The sequence below is a fragment of the Aedes aegypti genome, chromosome 2, assembly GCF_002204515.2.
Source record: "Aedes aegypti strain LVP_AGWG chromosome 2, AaegL5.0 Primary Assembly, whole genome shotgun sequence".
NCBI lineage: Eukaryota > Metazoa > Arthropoda > Insecta > Diptera > Culicidae > Aedes > Aedes aegypti.
In genome coordinates, this window is record NC_035108.1 from 31,070,626 (window position 1) to 31,090,810 (window position 20,185).

The 20,185-nt window shown below is 35.3% G+C and overlaps 1 protein-coding gene across 3 annotated transcripts in view; it reads right to left on the minus strand.

Annotated features, from left to right (window-relative positions):
* Positions 1 to 20,185, minus strand: part of LOC5574099 (cAMP-dependent protein kinase type I regulatory subunit) — a 191,073-nt gene that overhangs the window by 166,228 nt on the left and 4,660 nt on the right. The gene's annotated exons all lie outside the window — the stretch shown is intronic.

Sequence of the window (20,185 nt, forward strand, 5' to 3'; positions counted from 1 at the left end):
GAAACCGTGAGCAAAATCTATCGGACGACGCAAAACCGAACCGTCCTGCTTGGGCTTCACGAAGCACTCAATTCGATGTTCCTGATGACAGCAGACGATGTCAAAGTTTGCCAAAAAATATATGGTTTGGCAAGCAATTTGCTAGTGTGGAAAGCGGAGCACAACATTCGTGACAACTGGAACAGTCAATGGGCAGGTGTACCTAAAGGAATGCCTCCTAAAGCATCTACTTCCTATTCTGAGATCACACGATGGTTCTACGATTTTCTGACCGGATTTGGCCGCGTGCCATTACTCGAAAGAGGTTATGGAATCGTACAAGGCGTATGAGGTCAATTTCGTGCCCAAACATCTCAACCCCCCGAACGCACCAGAACTGCAGCTAATTGAAAAGTACTGGGTCATCATGAAGCACACACTTCAGAATCATCCCAAAGCAATGAAATTGGAGGAAGATATGAAGAAAAAATAGACTGCCATGAAAAAAAGGTGGTCTAAGTGTTGTACAGGATCTTATGAGTAGTGTGAAGAGAAGAGTTTGTGCATTTGGTTATGGAATTTAAATTGAATAAAACAAACATGGGAAAATATTCATAACATAACATTTTACTTCCTGAAAGTTTGAACATGATTGGTTGAACGTGCGAAATTTGCCAAATATGGGTGTGTGTCGCAATTTGATTCCGTACACCCTTTAGCAACCATAGAAATGTGTAGCCAGTCTAAGCTGAGAAGCCAAGCTAAATTATCTCAACACGAACAGTACCTACTTGGAAAGTTTGGAATCATGTCGTATATTATAAGTATATTACTGAGACATCGCCTGATTTTGCGTTGTATTCGGAAAAATCTGTCAAAGCAAAATTGTTGCCTTCTGGTCAGAGCGTTGATTTGCCATTGCTGACTAAACTATCACAATTCAAAAATATTGAGCGGACTGACTCATTTGTGTTGATAGTCGTGAATGCGATTAAGAAACTTCGTATCATCTGATATGTAACTGCCTAATTTGAGCGCATTTGCGATTTCATGCACGTGATTATTGAGTAAAAGTGATTGCGGAAACCTGAATCTTCAGGATATTCTTTTCAACTAAACTCGTTGTTGTAAGGAGTTTTAGGCACCTTTTACGCTCATACGTTTTTCAGTGCCTTTTTAGGGCGTTGTTTGAACCAATTGTGGTATTGGGCCAAATGTTCTCATTTCGATTTCCACATCTTTCCTTTAATCTTTCTTCTATCATCAGATAAGATGATGACTCAAATATGACGTTGGCACAAATCCCCAAATTAGCGGGGAACATGACCCTTGAACGGGCTTTCTGATACCTGTTATCCTATACCTAATTTATAGGGCTAGCAAAAACTAACAATATCACATCTCATGCTTAAGACAGAATCACGTGTATACAACAATGTATATTTTTTATTCAGTCCAAGAACCGTGCATGACTCATGCATGGCTTGTTTACCTTGACGTTTTTTTTTATTGAATAATAATGGTAATCGGTCTTAGAAAACACTAGGCATACATAAGAATTACAAAAAGTTCAATCATTTTATCTACAACCCTTGGAGTGACAATTGGAAGCATCGGAATTAATGCGTGATTCTGCCTGAAGCAACTCTACAATTCCATCAAGCTTTTCTCGATTCTCTACTATAAAAAAGACGTAGTCGTGCCTTGCTTATCTCCATTATCTTTAAACCCAAAGCACTATCGGTCGGCTGCACTAAATATAGCTATCAATCTGAAGTATATTCCTCCTCCCCCCTCCCCACTGCTTCCGCAAAACAATCGGGAAAATCCGATGCTGCACTTCAAATGAGAATAAAAAGCAAGTACACAAACACACACAAGAGGTGATTCCCGCTGGAAAGAAATCGAGTGGCAAGCCCACCTACGCCCCATCCGGTGCCGCTGATGATCGAACTCACTCATCCCCTCCCCAGTAGATATCGATGTTGGAATCCGATATGAGAAAAACAACTTTTATATCACCGCCTCCGCACACCGTGCAAATCTTGCCCCATTCCGTCATAAACATAGTCCGCATCCATATCTCTAGCAAGCAAGCACAAGCATCAATGAAGCAACGTAGGGCACGGCTTATTTATCGAAAGTCACTTCTGTTGTACAAAGTACAACAGCGCGACAGCCTGAAGGTTAATTTTTACGTTTGTTCGTTACTTTTTTTGTTAAAATTCATGTTTTTGAACAGTTTCTGTTGAAAAACTAATTAAAAACTATTATTGACAATATGTTTTAGTCACAATGTTCAAAAGCAATTAAATTACCTTCAAGAACAAGTAAAAAGATATTGAATTGGTTTGTTTTTCATGAAGTTATGCTCAAATAAAATTAATATGTTTAAAAACTGCGGGATATTTTGGGGAAAACACTGCAAACTTTTTATAAAGTTATACTTAAGCAGAATAATGGTACTAAACGAATAAAAATTGGTTGGAAATTTCGAAACTCTAGCCGCACCCTAAGCACCAGTCAACAATCGCAGGAATTTCAATCAGTTTTCCTTCTTTGAAATGGAACAGAAGCGAAACTGTGTTCGATCTCCCGCGTCCCGGCTGCAATCAATCGGCGGCCGGCACATGTACCACGAACCGACCTTACGGGGAAGTAAGATCACGTCACCGCCAACAACGACCGATTGATTGTCGTTTTTCTTCTTCTGCGGCCCCCACATTGTCCGGGTGCATCTTAGACTGGTTCTTTGTGCATTACTGGCAGGTGGAATGCAAATTAACACTAGAAGCCCCGCGATCAAAAATGCAACGCGGAGCCCCGAAATAAAAAATATCAATATTATCGGCTATATTCTTTCACGTATCTCATGTCCATATCCTCATGTTTTGTACGATTGGGAAAAACTATACCTAGGGGTGTTCAAATGTCTTCTAAAGCAATGAAACCAATACATTTATTGAACGTCCCAGTTGAAAAGTTCCTTCTGCAATGTTGTTCAGTGATACATTTTTGACATTTTTTTTATATTAATTTGCTTGTATAAGTACAGTAATCATGTTTGAGCAGGAATATAAATTTTTGATTGCATTCGAAATTTATATTACTGAAAACAACTAATAATTAACCTTTTTCTTAACTGTTTGCTTATGAACCGAAATATACAGGGTGTCCGCAAATTATCCGTACAAACTTTGAAGACATGGCTCTCTGCAATCAAGCATAATAAATTCAATATTCTTGCATGGTTTTAAACATTGGCTTATTATATTCTTAAGAAGTAAGTTTGACACATTTCCGATTTCAAATAATTGCAAAACAAACCCAAATGTATTGAGGTGTCTTAAAGGGAGCTGTTTTTCGAGCTTTATGACGGAAGAGAAATGTCCATAGAACTCACTGGATTTGAACCGTACAATTTTCTATTTCCAGTCTAACTTGAAGCCACTAAGCTGTAGATTACTTCAAATAATAATAGGACATTTCGATTCATCTCTTTTAGGTTTTAGGGATAACACATCTCCAGTATGACTAGCGGCCCTCAGGAAAAACGTCTCCGAAAAATTTAAATTTGCCTATCACAGTAACAAGCAATCATTTAGAAATTTTTTAAAGTTGTATTTTGTGTTAACATATAGATGTATTATAAAAGGTACATGGACATTGATTTTTCAATGTTTTCAATGCAAGATTATCTTTCCAATATTATGCTGTTCGGATAATTTGCGGACACCCTGTAAAAGCAATAACATTAAGTTTTTTCGACATTGAATTGATTGCAATAGTCCGGAGAATATTTTTGATTAGTATTACTAATCCAAATTAAACTTAAAATTTATTTTACTAAAAAAACTTCAAGAATTCCTAGTTTTTTAATTTGTTTGCATAAAACTCAAGTTTCAAAGTGATAACATGTAGTTTTTTCAGCATAAAATATACTTAATGAGCTCAGTGAACATGTTTGAGCCGAAACATTTTGGATTACACTCAAAATTGCTTTTATTGTAAAACCTACGAAAAACCCTAAATGTGAATCCAGTTTGCATGTAAAACAATGTTCAAAGCAATGACATGTAGTTTTGGGGGCATGATTTTTTGTAGAAATCAAGTGTATATGATCGGGCAGAAACAGTAATTTTTGGACACACTAAAAAAAATAGTTACTACTAGTTGACCCGACAAACCTTGTTTTGTGCCGCAGTAAGCTGTCCGATAATGTGAAACAAAATTATACCTAAAAAAAGTGTCAGTTTTCTAACCCCTGTTTTTCTTAATTTTCCCGTGAAGTTCTTCGACTTCTTGTACACACAATAACGTCGGAAAACTTCAAGAACCTATTTGGGAAAGAATCAGGTAAATCCGTTGACTCGTTTTCAAGTTATTTCGTGACATACAAACACCATTCCATTTTTATTTATATAGATAAACTATGAAAAAACTTATTTGTTTCAATTGTGTGCCTTTAAAACAAGTATCGAAGTGACGACATGTAATTTTTCGACATAAATTTGATGACACAAGAACAAAACATATAGGGCAAGTGTACCATTAGTGGTGCACCTAAGGGAAAACTGCTAAAAAATGGTGACGAAACCATGAAATATATTATTTTAATGTATCATTCGATAGATCTCAAATCCTTCTATCACTCAAATGTATAAAAATCACGATTTATTTGAAATTTCCCTGCAAAAAGCCTTGTACCAATAATAGGAACACTGTTCCTTTAGTGGAGGTATGTTTTAAGAATGGTTCCTTTAGTGGCGCAAATCATTGATTTCTTATGGGACCCTCCACTATGGGTACTGATTCTCCACTATAGGTGCAAAAGAGCAAAATAATTAAGCAAAATAATTGATTTAAATAGTTTTACGGCTAAAATTCATAAATATTATTCGATTACTTGTATCATTTTCGCATCGTGCATCATAGAAAAATATCACATAATCATTTATTAGTACGAAACATGCCAAAACACACTACCTCCACTATTGGAGCGTTTGCCCTATTTGAGCAGAAAGAGGAACTGTAGGAGCCTGAAAACTTTTTTTGCTTAAAAATCATTAAAATCTCAAATTTAAAACCTATTTGTCTGTGAATCAGAATTAAAATCAACGAAATATAGTTTTTCAGCATTAAATTTTTAGTTAAAGTCCAGTGAACATGTTTAAGATAAAATAGACATTTCTTATTGCACTCAAAATTTCAATAACTAGAAATAACTAAAAAAAACCCTATTTTAACAAGTGCATCTAGATTAGAAGCGTTTATTCCATAAAAAAATCCATGAAAATCAAAATTAACACTTTCATAAGGCATATAAAGGTTTTATTAGTTTTATTTGTGAAGAAACTTTGAGTGTAATCTAAAATTTTTATTTTATTCAAAACATGTGCACTGAACTATTTCGACTAACTTCCTTATACGTAGTGGCTTCTAAGTTTTATTACTGGCAATCAGGTTTAAAACCTATTTGTTGTGTTTTAAGTAAAATGAATTTCAAGTGTAATCCAACATTCATCTTTCTACTCAAATATACGGACTGTTTCTGCACAAACAAATCATGAAGAGAAATTACATGTCATCGCTCTGAAACTTGATTTGAAAGCAAATAATTATAATAAAATAAGTATTACCGTAGATTTTCAGCAAAAGAAATTTTTAGTGTATCCAAAAATTACTATTGATGCCCACACATATCCACTGAGCTTCATACCGCAAAAATTACATGTCAAAATACATTGAAAATGGATTTAGAGGCAAGCGGGATGAAAATTTAAGCATTTCGTAGATTTGCAGTAAAATAAATTTAGAGTGCAATCCAAAATTTATATTTCTGCTCAAACATGTTAACTTGACATGTTCGAAACAACTACATGTCACCGCTTCGAAATTTAATTTATAGAAAAACAGCTTCAAAAACTAGGATTCCTTTAAGTGTTCAATCGAAATAAATTTTGAGTGTAACCTCGAATTTTATTTTCTCCTTAAACATGTTTAGTAGACTACTGATATCAAATTAATGTCGAAAAAACTACATGTCAGTGCTTTGAATTTAGGTTCATAGACAAACAGTTAAGAAAAAAGGCATTTCCTATGTCTTTTCAGTAATTTAAATTATGAGTGTCATGTATGTTTTAGTTCAAGCATGTTCTCTATAATTCAGCAAGTAAATTTGAGTCGAAAAATGTCAAAAATGTCTTATTGAAGAACATTTAAAAAAAGAAAGATGAACTATAACGTTCCTTTCTTGAGATAAAACTGATCTAGATGTGTTGTATGTTATCTAGATCAAATCCAAAGGGATCAAAATTTAGTGTAACTTATTACAAAATAATTTGTCGAAGATTCCAAACTTCTAGCATGCACATCAAGAGCACTAAAGGTTTTGGCATGCTAAATCCACGTTCTTAACAAATCTGCCTCATTAGGGATGCTCAAAAAATGTGTTTGTTTCGCATGCATTATTTGTCTAGTTATCCAGGGTCATTCAGGTTTGAAAAACCTCAAATTATAACATTTTCCTTAAAATTTTGCACGATTCTCATGTCGCTTCGGTGTGCGATTTTTTTAGTGTTGGTTTAATTGCTCTTGGGGAAATTTGAACACCCCTAGGAACATATTTTTCTAACCATACTAAGCTATGGAATATGGACATGAGTTACGTGAAAAAATTTTGAAAATCGGTAGAGATTACTGGGGAATCTCAAAAGGAAATCCAGGGAGGATATCAGCAGCGTTGGTTCCACGTAATAAAACTTGAATGCATATCAAACTCTTTGCTTGTTAAGCAGGCAAAGGAAACAATCAGTGAGGCCCGCAGGAATAAATTGCATCGGTCTCAAAGAGTTTAACATAAATTCCAGTTTCCATTAGTTCGAAGATTTATTACAAATTCTATTTTTTAAATATGGATCAGTCAGATATAATATTTCCCATATTGAACTATTTTTGCGAATGCACAAACTGTTTATGTCGAAAAATAGCAGACCTGCTCTAGATCATTTATAAAGCCTTTCATTGAGGAATCTTGGAAGAAATTCCGTAGGATAAACTCGGGAGAATTTTGGAGGATTAAAAAATCCTGAAGAATTTTCTTAAATTTATGCTCATCTGATTTCACCAAGCACTTCTCAAATCACTTTTTAAATTATTTTCTTGTTCATGGAGTTTATCCCAATAGAATTTTTGGAGTAATTCTAGTGAAAAATACTAGAGAAGTTTTTAGGGAATTCTTGCATGTAAAAATATCTAGATAACTTTCTGAAATCTGTTCACTTAGGAATTTAAAGAAAGGCTTTTTATGAAACTACCTACTATTAGTATTTTAGAGGGATTTCCTATGAGATTTTTAAAGAAATTTTTGAAGATTTCGTGATCTGGGAGTGTTCTTAGAGCAGTTACTGCATTGAATCCTAAAAGAATTCTTGTTGGTAAAAAATCTGGGGGAATTTACGTATTCTCGGCAGTTTGAGCCGATCCCGCGCTTCTTTTGTAATTTTCTCGGACATCAGAGACAAATGACGTGTTTGTTACATTTATGCGCTACTCAATCCGCTATCGATTCACATCGACAGACTTGCTAAAAGTGTCTAAATCTGTTCTGCAGCTCTAAATCAGTCGCATTTTCAGGCTTATTCATTTGCAAAGATGACATCTCTAGCGAAATTGTTTGTTTAGTTGCAGAAATCTCGTCACCGGAATGCTGACAGAATGAAAAATCATTTGAATGTTATCATTGGTGTGTTTTGCTAGAAACATACTGTGAATTTGGCGTTTGAAATGTGATTGCCGATAATAGTTGAATGATGCTGAAGCCGTAAATTACCCTATATTTCTAGAAGAAATTCTAGGAAAACTTTTGGAAGCGCTTTATACGTTGCCATAAAGAACAAAAATTGAGGCACAACTACTTTGGACCAGTCTATCATCACCATTTGGTACCAGGACACCACCAGAAGCATGAAGGGTGCTGCATCCGCTCTGTGACAACTTAACTACCTACCTAAAGCACAATACATCGCCGTTGTCGTCGTCATCGACATGAAGTTGTTATCAGCATTTCTCGCTTTCATGATTCGCCTTGGCGCAGCCATGAAAAACTTGTCGCAGGTACCCGAAGAATAGATAACGGCGGATGCACCACCATTAGATATTGAAGACACTACAGAGCCCACGTGGCCGGGCATGCAGGCTACAAGTAACGAAAGGCAACAAGTCATCAATGCCTTCGTGCCGTCGTCGTTATGCCGGTTTGAATTTCTTCCTCAATCTATACAAACAACCACACGACCGATTGACTGATATGGCGAATAATGGTCCGGATCAAAAGTTAATTGAAACTATAAATATTGCTTGACTTCATTTGGCGTTGGGTGTTAATTGATGGTTTGTGTTGAGGTAGTTGCTACTTCTACCCGTACTAGAATGAAAAGTTGTTACACCAATTGGCGTTCAACCTTGAGAGGAGATTCTCGTTCCTGAAGGTGCGTACCCATCGATGTAATTCACTTCCATTCTGCGCGCGATATGGGTGCGGATGTTTACATGTGCGTATGTGTACCGAACGAGAGAATCTACTGCGAAATAAAAGGGATTGATACTTAATCATGTTAAGAGGCACAAAGTAAACGTGAGAATCACCACTCCGGTCCGCCCCCGCCCATCGTCGTGATTTCAGTTGATTGATAGTGACTGACGAATACGAAATTCGTGCTTATGGACTGCGACATCAAGGTCGCAATCAGCTTTGGTCTGTATTTGGTAAAGGGAAGTGTTGTTAGCTCAGTGGAACTACATTTCATCATCGTTGACCTATTTCAGAACACAAATGATGAGGTTTGGATGTTCTTTTTCTAGGCATTACGGACTGAGCCTGTTTCTCAGCTTAGTGTTCAGAGCACTTATACAGTTATTTACTGATAGCTCTCATTGCCAAAGGTGCCATTTTTGCATTCGTACATATATCGTGTAGCAGGCACGAAGATACTCAATGCCCATAAAATTAAAAGAAAATTCCAAAGATCCTGGACCGGCTGGGAACCGACACCTTCAGAATGCCCATAATTTGCATCTAGAATCACATTTTGGAGCTTGAGAATTTCTTGAAAAGTTCCTCAAACAAATCGTACAAAAATATGAGAAATTAGTTCACTAATTTAACAAGAAGTTTGTCCGATTTGAAAACGATCTTCGGCAAAGTTGTAGCTGATGAATGTATCTTACACTGTCAGCGTAGTTCTAATCCCCAAGAGCACATGGGTAAACACTATGACCGATTGAATGATTTGCTTGCTTTCCCCATAGTAATTCCCATATAATTTTTGAAAGTCTGGTGCAGTCTCAATTTTCATCCGAATGAGCTCAAATTTTGGAAGGACACTCAGAATTTGTCTTGAATCGAATGAGCGATGTGGAGCAGAAACGGTTTTTCGAACCACTCTAATATATGTACAGTGTACCATGCTCACAAAGTTACGGATTGTGGGTGATCACTTTGGCGTTCAGCATCGGATAACTCGCTCAAGACATAAACGTTGACGTAAAACATATTTTTCCCATGTCATACTATTTGTCTTCTACATTTTGTAATGTTAAGCACAAAATTCAACCGCTACGGTGTTTTTGAATAATGTTTAGTTGGTACCATTCAGCTATCATTATATGGTCAGTTTCTGTAAGAAGTTTTTTTTTTTTTTTTTTTTAAATCTTTATTTGAGTGTATTTTAACACACGAGGGCTAGTTCTACACTTTCTGTAAGAAGTGTCGTCAGCATTCATAAGCTCCCACAGGCGGTAAAATTCAAATGTTATAGCATAAAACATGCTCGTTCGCTTCGATTCAGTATGAATTCATCTTAGGAAAACATTTTTCCTAATTGTTGATTCTAAATACCGAATATTAGCACTTCTAACTAGTGATCCATAATATGGGCCAGGAAATGATTGTTTACCACGGTTATGGATTACTTCCAAAGAATGTAGATTTTGATTATACCCCGTTTGGCATAAAGTCGTTTGGCATAAGGTCGTTTGGCATAAAGTCGTTTGGCATAATGGTCGTTTGGCATAATAACCGTTTGGCATAATGGTCGTTTGGCATAATTATTGACTTAGAATGGATATCGGCATTTTCGAAGTTTTTACCGAGATCAACATCACCGAGCCCATAGTAAAAAAATTTCGTGGGTTCTCAATAAGTGTGGTGATTGTTCAGAGATATTCCAAGCTATGAATGTCAGAAATTACAGTGACATTAGATAGAATAACAAAATAAAACTCGTGACAAGTCTGGTGGAAGATCTTTTCAGAATAATAATTTTCTTAACATCCCAGAACATAGAGTATCTTTGAGCCAGTTGCAATACACATATTTGAAAATAGCAAAGAAAGTTCGCAGTTTTTAATAGAAGGAACGTTCATACAATATTTCGCTGCAGATCAAGTTCGGTCCCAGTTTGGACGTGATGAAAATTACTTGGTTAAACGTGATGAAAATTACTTGGTTAAAAACTGTAAATTTTATTTTCAAAATCTTATCCCAAGATCTATAATTGCAGCATAATGCAAAAATAGCCTATATACGAGGGCAGATTATTTTTCGAATAAAATGTTTAAGACTCTAACGCAAAAAAAGTCCTACGGCATACCTCAATAGAACAACACATTTTTGAAAGAAAATATTTGTGGCAATACTTTTGAACGATTCAATGTAAATTTTAATTTTGAAAGTGTACATCAAAAACACTGTCTATTATTGAAAGAAGGGAAAAGGGAAAATTTGTGATTGAAATAATACTTTTTCCAGCATATCTCGAAAGGAGATGTGTCTGCAAAAAAAAAAAGTTCAACATTGGCAAATTTTAAACTAATTATCATTCCAAGAATTGATAAAACAGCTAAATATAAAAATGGTTAACATTTAGCTTAACTTAATAACAAAAAATAGAAAACATTATAAATATAAAGAACAGCCTACTTTTAAAAGAAGGCAAAATTCATTATTAAACCAATAGAAGATTGGACGCCAAAAATAATTGCGGCATAATAAATCGAAAAGACATCAAAAATTGCGTTCAGCATCAACGAAGTGATTTTGCTACTTATCCCCGAATGTCGTTTTTCCAATGTCATATCCCGGAATGACCCTTTTCCCTGAGTGCCATTTCTCCAAATGACCCGTTTCCCCGAAAAGTTGTGCAGATTAAATAAGTACTATAATAGTCTTCAGTGGAAGGAAGGTATTCTGTCATTCTCGGCTACACTCATGGCAAAAATGCTGAGGACAGTAAAACTCTAAAGAACCGCCAATTAAATAAAGAAGAGTGCATATGAAATGTCCAGTTCATTCACCACCCTGAAATGTATAAGGTTATGACTATTATTAATGCCATTTTTTTTTTGGGGAAGCGGGATATTCGGGGAACTGGCATTCGGGGACTGGAGATCGGGATTACGCCATTCGTGAAACCAATCTTCGGGGAACAAGACTAGCACAACCCATCGAAGTAACTGCAGCCATCGATTTATAGTTTCGCTGATAACTTGAGCCCAGGGGCCCAGATAGCCGTAGCGGTAAACACGCAGCTATTCAGCATGACCAAGCTGAGGGTCGTGGGTTCGAATCCCACCGGTCGAGGATCTTTTCGGGTTGGAAATTTTTTCGACTTCCCAGGGCATAGAGTATCTTCGTACCTGCCACACGATGTACACATGCAAAAATGGTCATTGGCATAGTAAGAAAGATTCAATAGAAACGTAAAAACGAATGTCGTCTTAAGAAATTCTTGGTTTCAGATTCATTATGCCAAACGACCATTATGCCAAACGACTTAATGCCAAATGACCATTATGCCAAACGACTTTATGCCAAACGGCTTTATGCCAAACGACTTTATGCCAAATGACCTACCACCGTAGATTTTTGTCATTTTAAGCATTGGATTTGACATTTTCAGACAATAGCACTAAGGATAAAACTCATAAAACATCAAGGTTTATAATTTTCATTTTTTAGTCGACAAAAATAAGTGGAAAACTTGGTGTGGAGCGAAAACAGTTCATGTCTCAGTTACTATAATGCAGTATCACAAAAAAGGGCATTTTACCCTTGTTTCCAGCTCGAACACTGCTATTTTTTGTAATAATATGTGACGCATTGTTAACTTTTGCCAAATCATGCAATACAGATGCATTGAATTGAAAATCTCTTGATTTTGCGCACTGATTCGTAATATGTCACAATTTGATCCATAATATGAACATTGATCCATAATATGGTTTTCAGAAACCGACACAATTTTTAATTTTTATGCAATCCTAAATGTAAATGTTATGCTCAACATAGTTTACTAACCGAAGTTCCAAATTGAAACGATTCAATTCGTGCTTTTAAATTGCAATTTTACGTTTTCCATGTTGTTTTATTGAATTTTATAGGTTGGACTCCGCACTATTTGATTGATAACTGTGGGATCATGGTATATGCTAACATAAAAAATGTTGACAGTTGAGTCGCTTTTCAAACGTAAGGTGTATGTAGCCAAATCGAAAACACTGAGTAAAGTGCACATAGGACATAATTCAAATTTATTTAAATAAAAAAATGGTTTTATGAATAATTTTCTTGACTCAATATGTACATTATGCGTTTGTCGAGCTCATTCAAAGCAAATCTCAATTGCTTTATTTTAAATATATTTTATGGAATGAATGTTTTGATGGAAATCCATTCAATTGTAAAAATGCTGAATGGATATGCAATAAAAATTTTCAACATGGTGCTGAATTCAATCAAGAATTTCCAATATTAACGGGGATGAACCAGCCTCGGGCTGAATTTCCCCTTAATAAAGAGTCAATCAATCAATCAATCCAATATTAAGCTAATACAATGTGTGTTTCTCACAAGATTGTTTGATTGTGTTCATGAGTTATCAAAGTGCTCAATTGAAAGGGCTTAATGGTTTGAATACTCGGAAAAGGGCATATCTGCCAATCATGTTTGAATTTAGTATTTTTTTCGAGTTGTTTTTTTAAAGATTTAGAACGGGCCACGACTATAATAAGTGTCGAAAGCAAGTACAAAACTAGTGTTAGGGAGTATAATACGAATAATTATGTCCGTCACTGTAGAAGAGGAAAGAGAGGCCTCAGTAAGTGACCACGACCAGCTGCTTCTACAAATCTTCGGCCACGCCGAAGTGATATAGGCTACAAGCAAGCAGCTCTCACAGCATCACTGCTGGGTTGAGTAGCAGAAGAGCTTTTAGTTTTATTACGATCACTGCTGGAATCGGTACCTTTCGGTCGATTGTAGTACCGTTACCGTTTATTATGAGACATTTTTCTTGAGAATTTAGACTATTTAAACCGAAATTACTGCGGAAATTTAAAGTTTGCTGTTAGCAAACATAAACTTGTGCCAGCCCGTAGTAGAATCGGTTTGAATAGTCTAAATTTTCATGAAAAATGTTTTATAACGTAATGCTGATAATTTTTCAGTTTCGTCAGTGCAATACCAACCGATTTTCTTGAATTTTTTGAAATTGTAACTTGATTAACCATCAACAACGCATGCAAATTTCAATGACGGCCTACTTCGTCTTAATCGAGAATTTCTCAATGTTTACGTTTTGCAGATACGCCCTTTACAAATATTTCGCCAGAACTGTCAATTGCACCAGTTGGTTTAACCTTTTTTTCAATCACCAGTAGCATCTATTTCGAGTTTCCATTTAAGGTGATTATAGAACGAAGCCATACCTCAAATTTTCAAGAGCACAAGACTTGAGAACCAAACAGCGCTCCGCGTTGAAAATCTATCCCATTGGTCACTACCAGCAAGCAAGCAATTTGATTGGTTTCCAACGCGAACTGTTGTCAGATACTCTCGTCTTGTGCACTTGAAAATTCGAAGTTTGGCTTCGTTTTATAATCACCTTAAGAGAAGTTTTACTACGGAACACAATGTATTGCACCCAAAACATTTTGAAATTATGTTATTGAGAAACAGAATAAGCTTTTTATCGCTATAATTACGACCAGAAACACACTTAGCCAGGTATGTGGGATGCTCCAGGACAACGTGATTATTGAGCTGAATTCGAATTAAGGTTAACTTCTGCGTCCATGAGACCTCTCGTAGTGTAAGGGGTAACGCACTCCATCTAGTGCCCAGGGAGTCGTGAGTTCGATTCTCACCGAGAAGATGTGTAACATTTTCGAAAACTCCACATCAATTTGTCCGTTCAATCCCATCATTTAATGTCTATATAAAATCAGTTTTCCTATTCCCGGATTTTTCCTGGATGCCAGAGATGAAATCCTACGGATCCTATATGAACAAATTTGGAGCACTGGATCTAACTCATTTATGAATTATTTTTAATTGAATTTGATACTGTGAGCTTAAAATGGTTCGAATTTTTAAAGTTTTGGACAAAAAAATTAAAATATTTGTTCAAGTATCTAAAATAACGTCCACCTCCTAGTACTCACAGCAAGTTCAGAAAGATTTTGGAATTTCTGCTCTGTGCGTCTTAACATCCATAAAAGAGCAAAGTTCAATTGCCAAGTCATTAGGGATTGTCCATCAATTACGTAAGGCTTTATGTGGGGTAGCTTTGTTTGAGATTTCTTGTGCAGGACACAAAAGGTTTTTAATTTTCGTACAAAATATCTTACTATGGGAAGATGAGTCTATAAATCATTAAAATTGTTTTACGTAATTTATGGACAGGCCTTCGGAATAATGCGTTAGAAAACGCTCAGGGCTGATTCCTAGAGAAATTATGATGATTTAGTAAAATTCATGTTGGAATCAAGGAAAGATTTTTTTTAACAGAAGAGGGATTCCACGGAGGCATGCAGGGTCTATACCCAGGTGATCCAGTATACGTAAAGCAGGTCGGTTTTCTCGGCGCTGGTTTTCTCCACAAAGTTAAAATCTGATTACACCTGGGTATAGACCCGCCTTGGTAGAGAATAGACTTTGTTAATCATATTTGGGAGAAAGCGAGTAACTTCAACAACATCAAAAACATGATAGGTACATACCATGAACATACTCACGAAAAAGCTAAAAATATACTACCACTATGGTTATAAAAGATTTAATTGTAAAATTTTTCTTCAGTCAAGCAAACGACACCAAACTAGCCAGTAAAAACTTAAAAGTGATTTTGTTTATTAAAATCTAACGAGCGAGTAGTCGCTTTCTCAACTGTTGCAGGCCGTTTGCAGAAAAAAAGTGTTCGAAAGAGCTACGAAATCTCACCGAAAGCACCATAGATAAACTGAAAGCGGCTGGTTATGCTCCAATGTCTACATTGAATACAAATTTACGCATTTGTATGTCCTGCCGTTTAAACGTTGACAAACGGGCAATCTGTACATCATCGGTGGATCAGGTTGCAGGAAGTTCGAAAACAACAACAACTGAGGAATTACTAGATGCACCGACAACAACTGAGGAGTTACCAGAAGTACCAAGTGCAGATAGTCTTGCCACGGTACCATCAGCGACATCTGTTTCAACAAATCAATCAGAAGATGAGTGCATCCAGAAGGTCAACATCGAACGCTTCAACGAAGGGATAGCTGGAATAAAAGTGACTCCGATTAAATGGACGAAGATGGGTTACGTCAATTATGCCGAGAAAAAATACCGTGAAATCAACGAAGCTGTACGAAGAAACCTCTTCAAATTAGGACCTGAGGATGTGGAAAATGCAGACTACGATGAGGTAATTATGAATATGAAGGAAAGGTTCTCGAATCTAGCCACGACAAGGAAAGAAAAATTATTGATTTTGTCGATGCTGCCAAGCTCGTGGTCTATTCAAGACGCCATTGATGAGTTCAAAACCAATAGAAATACAGCAAAAGAGGCAAAACAATTCAAAAATAACTGTCTTGCAACCAAAAATGCTAGATCGAGTACTTCATTAACAGATGAGACAAAAGAAAAAATAATTCAATATTTTGAAGACGATGAAGTAAGTAGAGCTATGCCTGGCCAAAAAGATTATGTATCTGTAAAAAAAGATGGAAAGCGTCAAGCAATCCAAAAACGATTAATGATGACTACCTTGAAAGAAGCGTATACACGCTTCAAGGAAATTAACGAAAATATTAAGGTAGGTTTTTCCTCATTTGCAAGCCTTCGTCCAAGGCAATGCAAGCTTCTATCCAATTCAGGAACACATAATGTTTGTGTGTGCACAACACACGAAAATATTAACCTAATCTTACATAGTTTGAAAAGAATCAATTTATCAAAGGATATTAAATAGTTAACTGGTAGTCTTTTGTGTGAAAATACAACATCAAATTGCTATCTACGATCTTGTTCGGATTGTCCAGATTCTTCATCATTGGAAAATACTTTATTCGCTGAGTTTGAAGAAAATTATATTGATCAGTTATCATTTGAGCAATGGGTGACCACGGATAGGTGTGACCTAGAAACTATTGTAAAACCTGTAGATGAGTTTGTGTCATTTTTTTTGCTTGAAATTAGAAAGTTTAATTCCTCACGACTTTATTAAAACAGAGCAATCCCGCTTTTTAAAAAATACGAAAAATACATTACAAGATGGTGAATTTTTAGTCATTTGTGATTTTTCTGAAAACTATAGCTTTGTATTGCAAGATGAAGTGCAGTCCCATCACTGGAACGTACAACAAGCTACAATTCATCCATTCGTTATTTATTTCAATGGAAGTACGCAAATTGAACATTTTAGTTTTATTGTAATTTCCGAAGATTTAAGACACGACTCAGTATCTGTAAATTTGTTCATTGCCAAAATGATTAACTTTTTACGCGTTGATAAAGATAAAGAAATCAGAAAGATATATTTCATGTCTGATGGAGCAGCATCGCAGTACAAAAACCGTAAGAATTTTTCGAGCCTATGTCAATTTAAATCAAAGTACGGAATTGATGCAGAATGGCATTTCTTTGCTACGTCACATGGCAAAGGTCCTTGTGATGCTATTGGAGGAACCATTAAGCGCATGGCCACAAGAGCAAGTTTAGCCAAAGCACGTGAGCATCCAATTAAAACTGCAAAAGAACTATTTGATTGGGCGAATCGCAGAAAAGAAGAAGATTTAACAAAATTATCATTTTGTTTTACTACTACTGAAGAGTACGAATTAACGGCATCAGAGATCAGCGAGCAATATAATAACGCGAAAACGATCCAAGGAACCCAAAAATTTCACTGTTTCATTCCATTGTCAGAAAATAAAATTAAAGCAAAACTATACTCGAACTGTACTGATAATGATGCAAAAGTGTTCGATATTGTTAAAAAAATTGAATAACAATAAATAAATAAATAAATAAATAAGTATTAATAAAATGTTTTCATGATCTCATAACGCATACCCAAATCCAAAACTTTTAAAGTTTATATATAACATTTAGAAACTCATCGATCATACTCTAAAAAAAATATCCTGGTAAAAAAAAAAATATTTTCGTGTAATCTGTTAATTCATTTTAATTTATACATATATACATATACATATAATATTTATACATATACATAATATTTATACATATAATATACATAATACTAATGAATACATGAAAACGACTTGTTTAATTCACGCAAGGCCCTTAACAATAAAATCAGCAACAAACTGCGGTTCCCGTAATAATTTACACCGAAATAATTTTTTTTTTCTACTAAATGTGAAAATTGTGACATGTTTGAAATGTCATAACTTTTTTGTTTATTGGTTTACCATCACCAAATTTTTATGGTAGATAGCTTATATAATGGATCGTTTTCCCTCAAAAAATTACGTTGGTATTCCGATAGGGTTTTGAGATATTTGAGTTTTGTGTCAAAAATTATGTTTTTTAATGCAAATCAAATTTTTTTTTTTACTGTGTGTATTTTTTTTTTTTTTTGGAATCTTTATTTAGTTGTCTAACTTTGTTTCTTTAGTTGTCTAACAATCGAACGAACCGTTTTTGCTGTGCAGCTTTTTGAATATTTTTGAACCATTTTCACATACACCCTTTTGAAAAGTTAGTCGTGATTCAACTTGAAGATTTGATATCGGAAAATGACGATTTAGATGGAAGTGGAAAACTGTGCAAAGTTTCAGCTCAATAGAAAAAAATGAATTAAAAAATTTACCAAATTTTGGTGCTGTTGCTTGGAATCACTCAGAAGCGATATCTCCAAGCACATTTTATTGTTATCCTATGAAACTAGCGAAACGGTTAACATAAATCTAAGATTGCATCTTTCAAGTTATCTTTAAAAAATCGATCAAGAATCTCGTCAAAAACTTGATCAAGAGTACATAAAGGACCTTGTTGTTTATTTATTCATCGAAGATCTTACCATGAAAATGGTTGAGAATGATTGGGAAATTCGTTGTGAATCTGCAGACATCCATACAAAATCTCGTAGGAGCCTAATAAGAACCTTATAATAGTCAAACTAGTACCTAATCCAGAAACAAGAAACAATTTCATAACCCCAGAAATCCACCAATCGGAAATTTTCATGAATCTGTCCAAGATTTCACAAGATCTCCAAACAAACAAGCCATATATTTTTTTCGGTCAGCTTTTCACCTTTATGAATCTACTAAAAATTTCAAATAGAATTAGCCAATGATCTTTTCTAGAGACCCCTAAAAACCTTCTTAGTAATCTACTAATAACAATTTCAGTGATCTCTCAGAAAGATCTTTCAAGAAACTGGTCAATCATCGATTTGATTCCCGTTAGGACTCCAGCAAAGAGCTCATTAAACATTTGCAATGAATTTGTATAGGAACCTAACAAGAATCTTGCCAAGAACCTTGCCAGTAATCACTAAGTACCCTTCTAGAAATGTTTCATAGATCTTCATCGTTAGCTATTTTTCTACTAACTTACCAAAAGTTGGTGATAGTTAGGAAGTACGAATGGTAAACAGTCATGCACTTTCTGGAAGAAATGTGCTTGAAATTTAATGAAACCGGTAGTCTTACTTTTGAAATACATATTTTCCCGGGGTGTTCTTTGAGTTCCCGGGTATTTCCCGTAATTTTCCCGATCATTTCAAGCATAACTTTTCAAATCGGCGTAACTACACGCAAAAAAAAATGTGCGGTAAAAACTACCATTTTAGGAGGTTAACTTAAGCGCTCGCACCGGCAATTTTCAGCAGACCAGAAACGCGCTTGATTTTATTATGACTGTAGTCGAAATCAGATTATTGTAAATTATTTCTGTCAAATGTACCAGTAATGTGGTGAGATGTACCGTAAACATAGTAATTTGGTCTGAAATTGCATGGTAGTTTCAAGAATGGGCGTAATCAGCTAAAATAGTAATTTTTACCACAGATTTTTTTCCCGTGTAACACTCGGAAAGTTTTGAGAAAAATGCAATGCAATATATTGTAAAGCATTTTAAATCCTGTTTAAAATGTTTTGCATTTTTTCTATTGCTGTGTCTACTATAAGTTGAAAAAAGAACACTGTTTCTAACCACTATTGAACAATTTCGATTTGTTTTGAATTAGATTGAATTACTGGTAAAATTATCGAATAAACCCTTTTGCTTTGTGCTGCTCACATACACCATGATTGTTCGTCAATGTCATACCTTGATTGATACATACACCTTGCTTGATGCGTCGGTTTGACAGTTCGTTTTTCACACGCGTCACGTCATATACACTAGTATTGTTTTGAAGTTGCACATACACCGGTTTGGAAATTCACATAAAACTTAACATTGTTAGTCAATTCGTTAGTTTTTACGTTCAACTGCAACAAATATTGGTTTCCGAATGTTTCCAATTTCAACTTGACTAACAGGACCATCGAACGTAGCCGTGAGTAACGAAAGCAGATGGAGATCAGTTCTTGTGTGAAATTTGATGATAAATATTATCTAAAACCGAATACTGATGATGTTCCGAATCAATTTGCCGACCTGTAAGCTAGCTGCAGCTGTGGAAATACGAATTTCTCGATTTCCAACATATTTAGTGATTCAAAACAGTTTGACGTATCTGCTGATTAAAATTGTATGTTTTGATTCTGCATATAGGTCGCTTTACTATGAGCATATGTACGGTGTATGTGCTAGCATGAAAAACGTTGACAGTTGAGTCGCTTTGCAAACGTAGGGTGTATGTAGCCAAATTAAAAACACTGAGTAAAGTGCACATAGGGC